This window comes from Staurois parvus, unplaced genomic scaffold (assembly GCF_062004578.1).
Source record: "Staurois parvus isolate SC_StPar_1 unplaced genomic scaffold, SC_StPar_1.0 ptg000511l, whole genome shotgun sequence".
In the NCBI taxonomy this organism is placed as follows: Eukaryota; Metazoa; Chordata; class Amphibia; order Anura; family Ranidae; genus Staurois; species Staurois parvus.
The window spans coordinates 237,501-256,499 of record NW_028318307.1 but is presented as its reverse complement, the minus strand read 5'-3'; positions in this window follow the sequence as shown (position 1 = coordinate 256,499).

Sequence of the window (18,999 nt, the reverse complement as noted above, 5' to 3'; positions counted from 1 at the left end):
TATTGAACTGTATTGTTGCTGTATTGTCTCCCGTTATATTGTAAAGCACTGAGCAAACTGTTGGCGCTATATAAATCCTGTATAATAATAATAATAATAATAAATGCACAATACTGAGGGGAAAACAAGTCATTTAGAAGAGGAAAGGAACAGAAGGTTAGACTTTTACTGTATTGCTTTTTATAAGGAGCAGAAAGAGAAAATAAATGCTGAGGATTTAACCACTTGCCTTTCAGAGGATTGACCCCTCCTTCCTGACCAGGCCATTTTTTGTGATACAGCGCTGCGTTACTTTAACTGACAATTGCGCAGTCATACAACACGGCACCCAAATGAAATATACGTCCTTTTTTTCCCATGAATTGAGCTTTCTTTTGGTGGTATTTGATCGCCTGTGCTTATTTTTTGCACTATAAATGTAAAAAGACTTACAATTTAAAAAAAAAACAATATTTTTGACTTTTTGCTATTAAACATGTCCAGTAAAAGAATTTAAAAATTCAAATTTCGGCATAAATTTAGGTCAAAATGTATTTTGCTACATGTCTTTGCTAAAAAAAAAAATCCCAATACGTGTAAATCAATTGGTTTACGTGAAAGTTATAGCGTCTACAAATGGAAGTATACAGTATATACAGAAATGTTATCTATCTATATATATATATTAGTAATGGTGGTGATCAGCGACTTATTACAGGACTGTGGGACTGTGGCGGGCATTCTGACACTGGGGGGAACTGACTTGGTGTCACTGACATCTCCAGTGACACTAATACAGTGATCAGTGCTAATAAAAAGCAGTGACACTGTACTAATGACACTGGGCAGGAAAGTGTTAACATATGGGGAGATCAAAGGGTTAACTGTGTGCTGTTTTACTATGTGTGCTGTTTTAATGTGTGCTGTGTGTTCTTTTACTGTGTGCTGTGTGTGTTTCACTGTTAGCACATTGCTTTGTATGGCTGTGCTATGCAGAGCAATACAATGCAGTGTGCAGGAGTTGAAAGGAGAGAGATCTGAATTGTTTACATACAGACCTCTCCCCCGGCAGTGATACTCGGCGATCGCTGGGTGCTGGCGGGGAATCACCTGCCCTGGGACCCAGTGATCGACAGCTGAGGCCGCCAATGGTGGAAATGCAAAAATCGTGTGTGTGTGTATATGTATATATATATATATATATATATATATACACACACATATATGTGATTTTGCACAGCCCTGCCGCCCTGTAGTGTTATTTCTGCTATAGGGTGGTGGGAAAGTGGTTAATATCACTTGAACAACTGTTGACGTAAGATATCACTCAGAGATGCTCAACTCATAGACCTGTATTGTGAGAAGTAACTTTAAAGTGATTCTTAAGGTTCAGATTTTTTCCTTTAAAATAATAAACACATCATTCTTACCTGCTCTGTGCAATGGTGTTGCACAGAGCAGTCCCCCACCAGTGCTCCTGACCACTTACCAAGTGTCCCCAGAGCAAGCAGCTTCTGCGTGCTTGCTCCCGAGCCAGCTCTGTGTGTCTATGGGACACACAGAGCGTGGCTCAGTCCCGCTTCCTGATCGCTCCTCACTGGCTGTGATTGACAGCAGCTGGATCCACCTGTGAGAAGGAGACCCAGGAGAACTGAGGCTCCCGTGCACATTGCTGGATCAAGATCGGACTCAGGTAAGTATTAAAGGGGGTTGCAGAGGGAGCTGCACACTGAAGGTTTTTTACCTTCATGATAGAATGCATGAAGGGAAAAAGCCATCAGCCTTTACAACCACCTTAGGACATAACCATTAAATCAGGGCTTACATTTGTAGTAACAAATATGGCTGCCCCTTATACAGATATAGAACCAGAGTAGGCATACAGTGCATCCAGAAAGTATTCACAGAGCATAACTTTTGCCAGATTTTGTTATGTTACAGCCTTATTGCAAAAAGGATTAAATTACATTTTTCCTCAACATTCTACAAACAATACTCCATATTGACAACGTGAAAGAAGTTTGTTTTGAAATCTTTGCAATTTATTACAAATAAAAACAAAAAAACCCACATGTACATAAGTATTCAACAGCCTTTGCCATGACACTCAAAATTGAGCTCTGGTGCATCCTGTTCCCACTGATCATCCTTGAAATGTTTCCACAACTTGATTGGAGTCCACCTGTGGGAAATTCAGTTGATTGGACATGATTAGGAAAGGCATAAACCTGTCTATAGAAGGCCCACAGTTAACAGTGCATATCAGAGCACAAACCAAGCCATGAAGTCCAAGGAATTGTCTGTAGATCTCTGAGACAGGATTGTATTAAAGCACAGATCTGGGGAGGGGTACAGAAAGATTTCTGCAGCATCGAAGGTCCCAATGAGCACAGTGGCCTCCATCATCTGTAAATGGAAGAAGTTTGGAACCGCCAGGAATCTTCCTAGAGAGGGCCACCCAGCCAAAATGAGCGATCGAGGGAGAAGGGCCTTAGCCAGGGAGGTAACCAAGCACCTGATGGTCACTCTGAAAAAGCTCCAGTGTTTCTCTGTGGAGAGAGGAGAACCTTCCAGAAGAACAACCATCTCTGCAGCACTCCACTAATCAGGCCTGTATGGTAGATTGGCCAGACAGAAGCCACTCCTCAGTAAAAGGCAAATGACAGCCTGCCTGGAGTTTGCCAAAAAGCACCTGAGGGACTCTCAGACCATGAGAAACAAAACTCTCTGGTCTGATGAAACAAAGATTAAACTCTTTGGCCTGAATGGCAAGCACCATGTCTGGAGGAAACCAGGCACTGCTCACCACCTGGCCAATACCATCCCTACAGTGAAGCATGGTGGTGGCAGCATCATGCTGTGGGGATGTTTTACAGTGGCAGGAACTGGAAGACTAGTCAGGATCGAACAAAAGATGAATACAGCAATGTACAGATAAATCCTTGATGAAAACCTGTTCCAGAGCGCACTGGACCTTAAACTAGGCTGACAGTTCATTTTTCAACAGGACAACAACCCTAAGCACACAGCCCACATTTATTTATTTATTTCAGGTACTTATATAGCGCCATCATTTTACGCAGCGCTTAACACATATATATTGAACATTCACATCAGTCCCTAACCCTCAAGGGGTGTACAATCTAAGGTCCCTAACTCACATTCATACATACACATATTAGGGCCAATTTAGACAGGATCCAATTAACTTACCAGCATGTCTTTGGAGTGTGGAAGGAAACCGGAGCACCCGGAGGAAACCCACATAAGCACAGGGAGAACATGCAAACTCCATGCAGGAGGCACCATGGTCAGGAATGGAACCCGTGACTAATTTACTGCAAGGCAGATGTGCTAACCACTAAGCCACTGTGCCGCCCACATAACAAAGGAGTGGCTACAGGACAACTCTGTGAATATCCTGGAGTGGCCCAGCTAGAGCCCAGACTTGAACCGGATTGAACATCTCTGGAGAGATCTGAAAATGGCTGTGCACCAACACTCCCCATCCAACCTGATGGAGCTTGAGAGGTACTGCAAAGAAGAAAAGGAGAAATTGGCCAAAAATAGGTGTGCCAAGCTTGTAGCATCATACTCAGAACTACTTGAGGCTGTAATTGGTGCTAAAGGTGCTTCAACAAAGTATTGAGCAAAGGCTGTGAATATTTATGTACATGTGGTTTTCTCTGCTTTTTATTTTTAATAAATTGCAAAATTTCAAAATGAACTTTCATGTTGTCATTATGGGATATAAGGCTGTTACATAACAAAATGTGGCAACAGTTAAGCGCTGTGAATACTTTCTGGATGCACTGTACATTTATAAGGACCGGGACTTTACAAGCACCAAAGTTACAACAAAAAAGATATATAAAAACACTATTTTATTTGTCCAATTTTTAAAATTGGACAAATAAAATTGTGTTTTATATATCTTTTTTTTCAAAATTTTTGGACATTTTCATTTATATAGCAAAAAAAAATAAATACAACCAAAATAAAGCTTTATCTGTCTCAAAAAAATGCTAAAAAATTCATATGGGTACAGTGTTGTATGACCGCGCAATTGTAATTCAAAGTGTGATAGCGCTGAAAGCTAAAAAATTGTCCTGGACAGGAAGGGGGTAAAAGTGTCCGAACTTGAAGTGGTTAATATAACTCACCAGTACCACATACCTTATACAGATATAGTAAGATAAGATTATTAACATCACATTGATTTCTTTTACATTTTTATTGTAAAAAAATCATGAAAAGAATATACAGTACATTTTCAGTTAATTGGATGTGCAGTAATTACACTGTAATAGATGTTGTTATATTTGTTAAAATGTAATCCAGGCAGCATAATGTTAGACAAGCAAACTGGCAGATTATTTACTGAAAATTGTGCTGAGGCATTTATTGTACAAACAGAATCTCACATGTGAGGAAACTGGACCAGGAATTAGCATTACTGATATGTTGCTTGTGCCTATATACATGTCAGACGTTGCATGTTATAATTAACTGGAAGCACAGAAGCAGTAATAGGAGAGACATTTCAAAATACTAGAAAATATATGTATTCCATGTCATTCAAAAATAAATTCTTTTGAGTACGTGTCTTAATTCACCTTGGTGATCTTTTCAAGAACAGGATGTTCTTGTATATTTTAATGTAATACATGAGAGCTCTGGCAGCATGGCCAGACCTAGGGGGTGCTGGGGTGGGCTGTGCCCCTCCAAATTTTAGTTGTGCCCCCCCCCTCCAAAGCCAACCACCTCCCCCCCTCCCCCTCTACCCCAAGCACTCTGCCTGCTCGCTGAATCATATTGCAGACAGTTGCCCTCTCCTTGCAGCTTTGTAAATGTACAAGTAAATCTACTGCCTAGCTATATCAATGATCTGGTCAGCAGGGGCCAAGCAGGGTGGAGAAGGCTGCCTGTACCACTCCCCTGGAGGAGAAGCTCTTCTGCCTGTGCCCAGGCTGTGTGCAGTGCAGGGATGGGAGAAGGAGCTCTGCTGAGTGCCCTGCCAGCAGTGACCTCTGTTGTGTGCCCTGCCAGCAGTAAACCCTGTCCTCTGCCCTGCCAGCAGTGACCCCTGTCTAATATTTACCATTAGTTTTAGCGGTTAGCAAGTCATTTGTGAGCTTTAGGAGAGCAGTTTCTGTGGAGTGTTGTGGACAAAATCAAGACTGAAGGGGATCGAGAAGGTTATTCTGAATAAGGTGGCAGCTCAGCCAGTTGTAGACTAGACGTTCAAGGAGTTTGGAGGCAAAAGGGAGTAAGGAGATATGTCTTAGGTTGCTAAGATTGATGGGGTCCAGTGAGACCTTTTTAAGTATGGGTTATAGAGCCAGAGGGTGACCATAGTATTTGCGAGGGAACAGGGTCTAGGGGGCAGGTGGTTAGGTGAGCTTTAGAAAAAAGTTTACCAACCTCCTTTATAGTAGCTGGGTTAATCAAGGGAAGTATAGATTGTGCAGGTGGGCAAGCAGTGTAGGGTGAGGGAGATATCTGTACAGTGGAGATCTCACCATGAATTGTACAAATCTTATTTTTGAAGTGATTAGCGATCTCCTGGGCAGTGAGTGAGTTAGTGGGTGGAGGTAAATAAGGACGAAGTAGAGAGTTAAAGGTAGAAAAGAGTTGATGGGGATTGTGTGAGAGGGTGTCAATTAGAGTGATAAAATAAATCTGTTTGGCAGTGTGGAGACAAAAAATTTATTTTTGAAGGGCAGATTTACAGTGAAGGAAATAAGTATTTGATCCCCTGCTGATTTTGAATGTTTGCCCACTCACAAAGAAATGATCAGTCTAAAAATCGAATGGTAGGTGTATTGTAACACTGAGAGACAGAACAGCAACAAAAAATTCAAAAGAAATGCATGTCTAACAAATTATGCACTGATTTGCATGTTCATGAGGGAAAACATGACTTAGTACTTGGTGGTAAATACCTTGTTGGCAATCACAGAGGTCAGATTATTATTATTATTATTATTATACAGTATTTATAAAGCGCCAATAGTTCGCTCAGCGCTGTACATTACAAAGGGAGACAGAACATGTGACAGAACAATACCAATACAATGCAAAACATGAGGGGATCGAGGGCCCTGCTCTTTCGAGCTTACAATCTAGGAGGGAGGGGGTGGTGGCACAGGAGGAGATAGCTGTGGGGGATGGAGTGGTTGGAAGAGTGGAGGAGGTCGGCAAGTTAGCAGGGGGTGGGGTAGGCTTCCCTGAAGAGATGGGTTTTCAGGGTGCGCCTAAAGGAGAGGAGAGTAGGTGATAATCTGATGGGTTGGGGCAGGGAGTTCCAGAGGATGGGTGACACCCTGGAGAAGTCCTGGAGGCGGGCATGGGAGGAGGAGACCAGGGAACTAGAGAGAAGGAGGTCTTGTGAGGAGCGGAGTGTGCGTGTTGGGCGGTACTTGGATATTAGGTCAGAGATGTAGTACGGGGCAGTATGGTGGACAGCTTTGTACGTCAGCGTTAGGATTTTGAATTTGATCCGTTGCGCAATCGGAAGCCAGTGGAGGGATTGGCAGAGGGGGGTGGCGGAGACAGAGCGGTTGGAAAGGTGAATGAGTCTGGCAGCCGTGTTCAGGATGGACTGAAGAGGGGATAGCCAGCGGCGAGGCAGGCCAGTGAGGAGGGAGTTGCAGTAGTCGAGTCGTGATATGATGAGGGAGTGGATGAGCTGTTTAGTGGTTTCTGGGGTTAGGAACGTGCGGATTTTGGCGATGTTGCGGAGGTGGAGTCTGCACGAGTTTGTTAAAGATTGGACTTGGGGCTGGAAGGATAGGTTGGAGTCCAGAATGACACCCAGTACTCTGGCCTGCGGGGCGGGTTTGATGGTAGCGTTGTTGGATGTCATGGAGAAATCAATGGGGGGTGGTGTCCGGGCTGGGGGGAAGACAAGAAACTCGGTTTTGGAGAGGTTCAATTTAAGGAAGTGGAGCGACATCCAGTCTGATATGTCGCTCAGTAGGTGTGTGATTCGGGCTGAGACCAAGGGGGTGAGGTGGGGGGTTGAGAGATAGATTTGTGTGTCGTCGGCATAGAGGTGGTAGTTGAAGCCGTGAGAGTGTATGAGTTGGCCAAGGGAGGAGGTATAGATGGAGAAGAGAAGGGGCCCGAGGACAGAGCCTTGAGGGACCCCAACAGAGAGGGGGAGTGAGGGGGAGGTGGTAGCATTATAGGTGTTTCCTGTAGTTGGCCACCAGGTTTGCACACATCTCAGGAGGGATTTTGGCCCTCTCCTCTTGCCAGATGCTCTCCAAGTCTTTAAGGGTTGGTGGCTGACATTTGGCAACTCAAACTTTCAGCTCCCTCCACAGATTTTCAATCGGATTAAGGTCTTGAGACTGGCTAGTGTGCTTCTTCTTGAGCCCCTCCTTTGTTGCCTTGGCCGTGTGTTTTGGGTCATTGTCATGCTGGAACACCCATCCACGACCAATTTTTAATGCCCTGGCTGAGGGAAGAAGGTTCTCACCCAAGATTTGACTGTCAATCGTCCCTTTGATGCAGTGTAGTTGTCCTGTCCCCTTAGCAGAAAAACACCCCCAAAGCAGAACGTTTCCACCACCATATTTGACAGTTGGGATGGTGTTCTTGGGGTCATAGGCAGCATTCCTCCTCCTCCAACAAGTTGAGTTGATGCCAAAGAGCTTGATTTTGGTCTTATCTGACCACAACACTTTCAACCAGTCCTCCTCTGCATCAGTCAGATGTTCATTGGCAAACTTCAGATGGGCCTGGACATATGCTTTCTTGAGCAGAGGGACATTGCGGGCACTGCAGGATTTCAATCCTTGTTGGCTTAGTGTGTTACCAATTGTTTTCTTGTTGACTGTGGTCCCAGCTCCCAGGAGATCATGGACAAGATCCTCATGTGTAGTTCAGGGATGATTCCTCACTGTTCTCATGATCATTGACACTCGACAAGGTGAGATCTTGCATGGTGCACCAGACCTAGGGAGACTGACAGTTGTTTTGTGTTTCTTCCATTTGCAAATGATTGCACCAACTGTTGTCTCACCAAGCTCCTTGGCGATAGTTTGGTAGCCCAGTCTAGCCTTGTCTAGGTCTACAATCTTGTCCCTGACATCCTTGGACAGCTCTTTGGTCTTTGCCATGGTGGAGAATTTGGAATCTGATTGTTTGATTGCTCCTGTGGACAGGTATCTTTTATACAGGTAACAAAATGAGATTAGCAGCACTCCCTTTAAGAGACTGCTTCTAATCTCAGCTTGTTACCTGTATGAAAGACACCTGGTAGCCAAAAATCCTGCTGAATGATAGGGGATTAAATACTTATTTCCCTCATGAACATGCAAATCAGTGCATAATTTGTTAGACATGCATTTCTTTTGAATTTTTTGTTGCTATTCTGTCTCTCAGTGTTACAATACACCTACCATTCAATTTTTAGACTGATCATTTCTTTGTGAGTGGGCAAACATTCAAAATCAGCAGGGGATCGAATACTTATTTCCTTCACTGTATATTGGTTGAAGTCTTGCTGGGTCTTAGTCTTACGCCATAAACGCTCCAGAGCACGGCTATGTTTTGTGAGGCATCTGGTATTGTCTTTTCACCAGGGCTGTAGCGGTTGGGGCCTAATTTTGTGTGTAGTGAGGGGGGCCAATGTGTCCACGGTGGATGACAGTGAACTGTTGTAGACAGAAGTGGCCAGGTTGGGGCAGGACAGGGCTAAGATTTTGTCATAGAGACAATCTGTTGCCGAAAAAAGAAGAGAAAGGTTAAGATAGCGAAGGTTTCTATGGGTAACTCTTCGGTAGTTGGAAGATGAGGAGGAAGACAAGGAGAGAGAGAAGCTAATAAGGGAGTGATCAGAGAGCAGAAGAGGAAACTTGGTGAATTGGTGAGGTTGCAAGGAGTGCATAGATAGGAGAATATAAAGTCAAGGCAGTTACCATTCGAGTGAGTAGAAGCATGCGTCCATTGTTTTAGGTCAAAAGAAGTGGTTAGGCTTAGGGATTTGTCCAGGATTTGTGGAAATGTCTCCAGATGTTAGGAGAAGCAGAAAGGTGAGAGAGGTAGTATGGGAGTATGACTTATATGGAGGGACAGGTTCCAGTGTCCTGGAGATTTTATTAGTATGTGGGCTCAGAATTAGCAGGAGTTGATGAGTACAGTAGTAAGGTGAAGACAGGAGTGATGGTGATATACATAAGCTGTGGGGTGGAGAAGAGGGGAGAAGGAGCGAGAGTTGTAAGAGAGAGGATACAACTGTGAGAACAAGGAGTAGGGATTGCATGTTACAGAGTGGTGAGATGACGAAGCAAACTGGATAAGAGATAAAAGAGCTGGATGGGGAAACAGGTCACTTGTAGTCTATTTATTATATTCTTTTTTATATTCTTTTTGGATGAATTGTTATAAAATCATAATATTATGTATGTGTCACAGAGCAATTTTATTTTGGGAGAATTTATATTACAATTGCTGATAAATTGCTTATTATAGTAATGTGGCATAAATCATATTCACATAATTAGGAGGTTTGATATCAAATATTTGGATGTATCACAGCACCTTAAGGTATTATTTTAAAGGTTAATTAGTGGGATCACACATGGTGCATTGTAGCAACATTAATCCATATAATATGTATATAAAAAAAATTCACCTGACACTCACACATAGGATTTACACTCACACAGAGAATTTATCATGTTTCAGAGTCCTTGTTATATACAGACAGTCCTTGTTCTGTAGAGATGGTCCCTGTTATATATAAAGTCAGTCCTTGTTATATAGATATGGTTCCTGTTATATATAGAGACAGTCCTTGCCTTGATATATAGTGACAGTCCTTGTTATATAGGGTCAGTCCTTGTTCTGCAGAGATGGCCCTTGTTAAATATAGACAGTCCTTGTTTTATAGATGTTGTTTTGTTATATAGAGACAGTCCTTGTTCTTTGAAAACAGTCCTCATTATATAGAGACAGTCCTTGTTCTTTGAAGATAGTCCTTGTTATATAGAGACAGTCCCTGTTATATATAGAGAAAGTCCTTGTTATATACAGTGAGGAACAGAAGTATTTGAACACCCTGCGATTTTGCAAGTTCTCCCACTTAGAAATCATGGAGGGGTCTGAAATTCACATTGTAGGTGCATTCCCACTCTGAGAGACAGAATTTAAAAAAAATTTCGGGAAATCACATTGTATGATTTTTAAAGAATGTATTTGTCTTGCACTGCTGAACATAAGTATTTGAACACCTAAGAAACAGCAAGAATTCTGGCTCTCAAAGACCTGTTACTGTGCCTTTAAAAAGTCCACCTCTACTCCACTCATTAATCTAACTTAGCACCTGTCTGAGCTCTTTAAAAGACATCTGTCCACCCCACAGTCAGTCAGACGCCAACTACTACCATGGGCAAGACAAAAGAGCTGTCAAAAGACACCAGAGACAAAATTGTGGACCTCCACAAGGCTGGAAAGGGCTATGGGGCAATCGCCAAGCAGCTTGGTGAAAATAGATCAACTGTTGGAGCAATTGTTAGAAAATGGAAGAGGCTAAAGACGACTGTCAGTCTCCCTCGGACTGGGGCTCCATGCAAGATCTCACCTCGTGGGGTATCACTGATGATAAGAAAGGTGAGGCATCAGCCCAGAACTACAAGGGAGGAGCTGGTCAATGACAGGAAGAGAGCTGGGACCACAGTTTCAAAGGTCACTGTCGGTAGAACACTACGTCGTCATGGTTTCAAATCATGCATTGCACGGAAGGTTCCCCTGCTCAAGTCATCACATGTCTAGGCCCGTCTGAAGATAGACAATGACCATCTGGATGATCCAGAGGAGGCATGGGAGAAAGTCATGTGGTCAGATGAGACCAAAGTAGAACTTTTTGGTCTAAACTTCACTCATCGTGTTTGGAGGAAAAAGGATGAGTTGCATCCCAAGAACACCATCCCTACTGTGAAGCATGGGGGTGATAACATCAGCATATCAAGGTTCTAGAGCAGCAATGGGTAAACTACGGCCCGCGGGCCGTATACGGCCCGGCGGACCTTTTAATCCGGCCCGCGGAGCGTGGCAAACATTGGCTGTTAGGATGTAGGCGGGGCAGCATGACGAACTCCTCTCCTCTCACAGTCCGCCCTGAAGACCGGAACGGCGCGGGAACACGGCGAGAGGAACGCGTGGAGCAAAGGTAAGTGAATTGACACAATATGGGGAATGAATTACTATAGGGGGGATGAATTACTATATGGGGGATTAATTACTATAGGGGGGATGAATTACTATATGGGGGATGAATTACTATGCTTACTATGGGGGAATATTACTATACTTACTATGGATGGCATGGTATAGGCTGGTCCGGCCCCCGGGTCCAATATATGAACCCATTGCGGCCCTCAAGTCAAAAAGTTTGCCCACCCCTGTTCTAGAGTGACATAGCCAGTCTCCAGACCTAAATCCAATAGAACATCTTTGGAGGGAGCTGAAACTCTGTGTTGCTCAGCGACAGCCCCGAAACCTGACAGATCTAGAGGAGATCTGTGTGGAGGAGTGGGCCAAAATCCCTGTTGCAGTGTGTGCAAACCTGGTCAAGAACTACAGGAAACGTTTGACCTCTGTAATTGCAAACAAAGGCTTCTGTACCAAATATTAACACTGATTTTCTCAGGTGTTCAAATACTTATGTTCAGCAGTGCAAGACAAATTCTTTAAAAATCTTACAATGTGATTTCCTGAATTTTTTTTAAATTCTGTCTCTCAGAGTGGGAATGCACCTACAATGTGAATTTCAGACCCCTCCATGATTTCTAAGTGGGAGAACTTGCAAAATCGCAGGGTGTTCAAATACTTCTGTTCCTCACTGTAGAGATGGTCCTTGTTCTTTGAAGACAGTCCTCCCTATATAGCGACAGTCCTAGTTACAGTGGGGATTGAAAGTTTGGGCACCCCAGCTAAAAATTTGTATTAATGTGCATAAAGAAGCCAAGAAAAGAGGGAAAAATCTCCAAAAGGCATCAAATTACAGATTAGACATTCTTATATGTCAACAAAAGTTAGATTTTATTTTTATCGTTTACACTTTCAAAATAACAGAAAACAAAAAAATGGCGTCTGCAAAAGTTTGGGCACCCTGCAGAGTTAATATCTTGTACTGCCCCCTTTGGCAAGTATCACAGCATGTAAACGCTTTTTGTAGCCAGCCAAGAGTCTTTCAATTCTTGTTTGAGGTATCTTTGCCCATTCTTCCTTACAAAAGTCTTCCAGTTCTTTGAGATTTCTGGGCTCTCTGTCACGCACTGCTCTTTTAAGGTCTATCCATAGATTTTCAATTATGTTGAGGTCAGGAGATTGTGAAGGCCATGGCAAAACCTTCAGTTTACGCCTCTTGATGTAATCCCCCATGGATTTTGAGGTGTGTTTAGGATCATTATCCATTTGTAGAAGCCATCCTCTCTTTAACTTCAGCTTTTTCACAGATGGCATCAAGTTACCATCCAAAATTTGCTGAAATTTTATTGAATCCATTTTACCTTCTACTCATGAGATGTTCCCTGTGCCACTGGCTGCAACACAACCCCAAAGCATGATTGATCCAACCCCATGCTTAACAGTTGGACAGAGGTTCTTTTCATTAAATTCTGTGCCCCTTCTTCTCCAAACGTACCTTTGCTCATTCCGGCCAAAAAGTTAAATTTTAACCTCATCGGTCCACAGAACATGTTTCCAAAATGCATCAGGCTTATCTATATGTTCATTTGCAAAGTTCAAACGATGATTTTTGTGGTGAGGACGTAGAAGAGGTTTTCTTCTGATGACTCTTCCATGATGACCATATTTGTACAAGTATCTCTTTATAGTGGAATAGTGTACCACAACTCCAGTGTCTGCCAGATCATTCTGGAGGGATCGTGCAGTCAAACATGGGTTTTGAATTGTTTTTCTCACAATCCTGCGAGCTGTTCTGTCTGATATTTTTCTTGGTCTTCCAGATCTTGCTTTAACTTCCAATGTTCCTGATGAGTGCCATTTCTTAATTACATTCCGAACAGAGGATATTGACATCTGAAAACGCTTTGCTATCTTCTTATAGCCTTCTCCAGCTTTGTGAGCGTCAACTATTTTCAGTTTCAGTTTTCTAGACAACTGCTTAGAAGAACCCATGGTGCTGATTGTTGGGTCAAGGTCAGATGAGTCTGGGCATTTAAAACCTTTGAGATTGACATCACCTGGTCTTCCCAGACGATGATTGAGAACAATCCATGACACTGGCAGGTCTCAGCTTTGCAAAGGGGGCAGTGCATGCTATAAATTCTGCAGGGTGCCCAAACTTTTGCAGACACCATTTTTTTGTTTTCTGTTATTTTGAAAGTGTAAATGATGGAAATAAAATCTAACTTTTGTTGACATTTTATAAGAATGTCTAATCTGTAATTTGATGCCTTTTGGAGATTTTTCCATCTTTCCTTGGCTTCTTTATGCACATTAATAAAAATCACCCCCTTTAAAATAATCACATTTTGTTACTTTCCAGTCTGAAATGAAGACAGGCACAGTTTTTGTTTTATCCAGATGTATTTACTCAGTGAAAGATATAACACCAACATGTCAAAAATTAAAAACAGAATCACTGAGTTAGGAAAAAGGATCACCCCCTTGTGTCAGTGTTTTGTCAAACCACCTTTTGGTTTAATTCTAGCCTTTAGTCTGTTGGGATATGTCTCGATTAACTTTGCACTATTATCTAGACCACCAATATTTGTCCAGTCTTCTTTGCAGAAAAGCTCAAGTTCAGTTAAATTTGATGGTGACCGTTTGTGTACAGCAGTCTTGAAGTAATTCCACAGGTTGGGGTTTAGGTCGTGGCTCTGAATAACCCATGCAAGGACATTCAACTTTTCATTCTTGCGGTGTGCTTTGGGTCATTGTCATGTTAGAAAGTTGACCATGGGAAGAAGCTTTACCTTCTGGCAGAGGGCAGGAGGTTTTCCATTTTTTCTTCTATCCTGACAAGTGCTCCAGTCCTTGCTGCAGAAAAAACCCAATAACAGGATATTACCACCTCCATGCTTTATTTTAGGAATGGTGTTATTTGGATGGTGAACTGGATTGGATTTCTGCCAGACATAGCATTTAGTGTTGAGGCCAAAGAGTTCAATTGTAGTCTCATCTAGCCATAACACCTTTCCCATCTAGCCATAACACCTTTCCCATGTGGCCTCAGAAACTTCAAGGTGCGTTTTGGCAAAGCTCAGTCGTGACTGGATGTGGCTTTTCTTGAGGAGTGACTTTTTTTTCTTGCAATGCTTCCACACAAGACACTCTTTGTCATAAATTCCTGCAGCTGCTTCAGAGTTGCTGTAGGCCACTTGGTAACCTCTCTGATGAGTTTACTCCTGACTCTTTCATCCAGGTTGGAGCAGCGGATCCAAGCAGGGTCTGTGTTGTACCAAATACCTTCCACTTCTTAATAATAGACTTCACTGTGCTTCTTGGAATTGATAAAGCCTTTGAAATATTTTTGTATCTATCTCCTGACTTGTGCCTGTCCACAACTTTATCCCAGATTTCTTTTGATAGGGCCTTGCCACCCACAGTTGATTGTGTGCTTCAGTTGCACAGCCAGGAACTGAAGTGCTCCAGGAAAGCTCATCATGCTGAGCTTCTCAAAATTACCACAGCTGATCACAGTTGAAAGTCAAATGGATTTGTGTGCTATTGAGAAGGTGATTAGCTACACCTGATTGAGTATACAAGTCATATTTAGGAGAGGGTGATCCTTTTTTGAACATATTGTACATTTTTTTTTATTTTTTTCTGACATGTTGGTAAAATATCTTTCACTTGAATGTAAGTGACACTGAGTAAATTAGTTACATAGTCTGGCTGAAAAAAAAAAAGTCCATCCAGTTCAACCATTAAAAAATAAAAAAAAGTTATAATCCTATACCCACAGTTAATCCAGAGGAAGGCAAAAAACCCAGCAAAACATGATCCAATTTGCTCCTGCAGGGAAAAAATTCCTCCCTGATCCCCCAAGAGGCAATCGGATATTCCCTGGATTAACTTTACCTATAAATGTTAGTATCCAGTTATATTCTGTGTATCCAAGAAAGAATCCAGGCTTTTTTTTTTTTTTTTTAAAGAAATCCACGAAGCTGGCCAGAACCAACTCTTGAGGGAGTCTATTCCACATTTTCACAGCTCTTACTGTGAAGAAACCATTCAATGTTTGGAGATTACATTTCCTCCAGACGCAAAGAGTGCCCCCTTGTCCTCTGTGATGACCTCAGGGTGAATAGCTCTACACCGAGTTCACTATATGAACCACTGATGTATTTATTCATGTTGATCATATCACCACTTAATCTCCTCTTCTCAAGAGAGAATACATTCAGTTCCTCTAATCTTTCCTCATAGCTGATCTCCTCCATGCCTCTTATCAGTTTGGTTGCTTTTCTCTGTACTTTCTCCAGTTCCCCAATGTTATTTTGGTGAATTGGTGCCCAAACTGAACTGCATATTCCAGATGAGGACTTACTAATGATTTGTACAGGGGTAATATGATATCTCTCTCTGCGGAGTCTATACCTCTTTTAATACAAGAAAGGATTTTGCTCACTTTAGAAACCGCAGCTTGGCATTGCATGCCACTATTAAGCTTGTGATCTACCAGAACCCCCAGATCCTTCTCCACCATTGATTCCCCCAGTTGTACCATCCCCCCCTAGTATGTATGATGCATGCATATTCTTAGCCCCCAAGTGTAGAACCTTACATTTATAAACATTAATCCTCATTTGCCACATAGTTGACCAATTTACACAGTGCATTGAGGTTGGCTTGGAAATTGGAGACATCCTGTAAGGATGTTATTCCACTGCACAGCTTGGTGTCATCTGCAAAGACTGAAATAGGATTTTTAATCCCGGAACCTATATTGTTTATAAATATATTAAAAAGTAAGGGCCCCAACACTAAACCTTGGGGTACATCACTATACAGCTGGATAAAACAAAAACTGTGTGTCTCCATTTTAATTTGCAAAGAAACAAAATGTAATTATTTTAGGAAGGTGTGATCAGATGCTTTTCTAGTTTTAAAGTGGGGCTGTTAATATCCGGCAAAACTGAAATTATGAAATGCTCGTCGATTCCGGTTTCTTAGACCATGGAGATGATTGGAGCCATTTTGGTCTCTGATCAGCTCTATGGTCAGCTGGCGGATTCGCCAGCTGCTCGCTTGGGATCACCACTGCTAGCGAAGAGCCCAAGAAAGTCATGGAAGGCAGCGAGATGGGGGGGGGGTGTCCCTTTGCACTGCATGTAAAAGTGATCCTGTGGCTAATTATCCACTAGGATTGCTTTTACATGAAAGCCAACCTCCAGCCAAAAATAAAAAAACAATACCAGGATGATGCCTGTAGCTGCAAGCATCACCCCGGTATAACCACTCAAAGTCCAGCGATGTACCAGTACATAGCTGGTCCATGTTGGGCATATATGTAGCAGCAGAGAACATGGGCATATGATGAATTGGGTTTATGGACCAATATGACCGCAATTCATCCTTTTTTGTAATGCCCATGTTAAGGGTTAGCCTCGAAAAGGTTTAAATTTGGAAACAATGATAGGTTTCAATGCAAACTGCCTGGGAAAAGCTGAATTTGGGTGGGCGGCCATGCATTGTTGGGCATATAAATTGCTTTTTCCCACAATCAATTGATACAAATCTTCTGTGAAAAACAGCAGAGAGGCTAAACCAGGGGTGGGCAAACTTTTTGACTTGAGGGCCGCAATGGGTTCATATATTGGACCCGGGGGCCGGACCAAGAGTAGATGAATGATGTGTATGTGTCATCCATAGTAAGTATAGTAATATTCCCCCATAGTAATTAATCCCCCATATAGTAATTCATCCCCCATATAGTAATTCTTCCCCCATATAGTAATTCATCCCCCCTATAGTAATTCATCCCCCCTATAGTAATTCATCCCCCATATAGTAATTCATCCCCCATATTAAGTCCCCAAGTCCCCCCTGTGTCAATTCACTTACCTTTGCTCCGCGCGTTCCTCTCGCCATGTTCCCGCGCCGTTCGATGTAGCATGAAAATCTGTCTCCTATGAGCTGTCCCCCTCGACGTATCTGCGCATGTGCCAGTTTCAGGCATGAGAAGCCGATCGGCGATCTCCGGCACATGCGCAGATGCGTCGAGGGGGACAGATCCTCATAGGAGACAGATTTTCATGCTACACCGGTCTTCAGGGCGGACTGTGAGAGGAGCCTAGCTCCGCGGGCCGGATTAAAAGGTCCGCCGGGCCGCAGTTTGCCCATTGCTGGGCTAAACACTAGTGCTGGCAGCGAACAGGGCTGATCTTGCTAACACTGTGTTTTTGGGGACACTATACTGAGGGGGCACTAGTATAGTTCTGTTCGTGATCAATATATTGATCCGCTCAAGCACTATACTAGTAATGGCGGTGATCAGCGATCTATAGCATGAGAGCGATAGTGTGTGGAAAATCTAACGCTAGCTGACTCCTGGCTGGGAGGGGCATTAACTGACCCTGATGCTATCTGATGTTGCTAGTGGCAGTAACACAGTGATCAGTGAAAAATTCTATATACTTACACTGCACTAATGGAACTGACAGGGTGATCAAAGGGTGTGTGTGTGTGTGTGTGTGTGTGTGTGTGTGTGTGTGTGTGTGTAGAAAATGATGTAAGGGTAAGTCACTCTGCTCAGACTTGCCGCTCGCCCGCACATTGCGGGCAGCAAGTAGTAAAAACTTTAACTTTTTTGTGAAATTCTCAATATTTTAAACTTAAGATTGTTTTTTTAAATAGTGAAAGAAAAATTAACAAAAAAAAAAAACTTTCATCACAGTAGTTCAATATTACCATAGTAATACTGTGTTACTCTGCAGGGTGATCAGGGGTTTTTTTTTTTTTTTTTTTTTACACTTTGCATTGCAGGAGCAATAAAGTTGCCATACTGTTTTGAACTGTCATGAATGGGTTAAGCTCAAAAAAGTTCAAAATACTAGTGATCTGTGATTAGCTATAGCTAATCACATGGTACAGGGTGCTGTGATTGGCCCATGTACTAAGTGAAAGCTGTGAGCCAATCACAGCTCACCAGGAAGAGAAGCAAAGCTGTTATCAGATTGATTCATAACTGCTTTGCTAACATTGTGATCATGTGATCGCATAGGGATCACATGATCACTGGGTCCCAATTATCAGGATCCATAATTTGCTGTGTCTGGTGGACAAAGCAGTCGGGGTGGGGAGCCACGTGTGTTGGTACAGCTAAAATGATGCTATGCCTGTAGCTGTCGCCCATCCGTAGTACAAGTACTGCAGGTGGCCGGCAAGTGGTAAACACTTTTTGTTAAAATGGAATTTTTTTTGTTGCTGGGCAGAAAATGCAAAAAGCAGTAAAACGCACTACCATGCATTTCAGCAGCTTTTCCATTGAAATCTATTGTAGCAAAAACACTGCTTTTTGTTTTTAAAAAGTCCCTGACCCTTTCCAAAAAATGTAGCAGCTGAAAAAAGCATAGATGTGAACATGTTCCATAGGAAACCATGTTGAATTGACTGTAGAGCATTTCTGCAAAAATCTCTAAAAGACACATTGGTGTGAACGGAGCCAAAGTCAGTGTGGTCCCTGCAGCAGATTAATACAAAAGGTGACTAAAATACCAGTGAAAGGGAAGCAGGACATACATGCTGCATCAAAAACAACAAAGTTAAATTAGCTAAATACAAAATATCTTTAGAAATGTCAAATATTGAATGAGAATAGTATCATAAAGATCACACATACTGTATATAAATAACCTGCTTCCACCAATACAAAGTTGTCTTTTTTATTGGTGGAAGAAGGGTATCTGTATATAATTTTTGACACCATTTTCATTCAGTACTTGACATTTAGTCCTCATACACATTTGATGTTTTTACAGCTGCTGTTTTTGCCTTTTGGTGTTTTTTTTTCTACAGCCAGTAAACTCCCCAGCA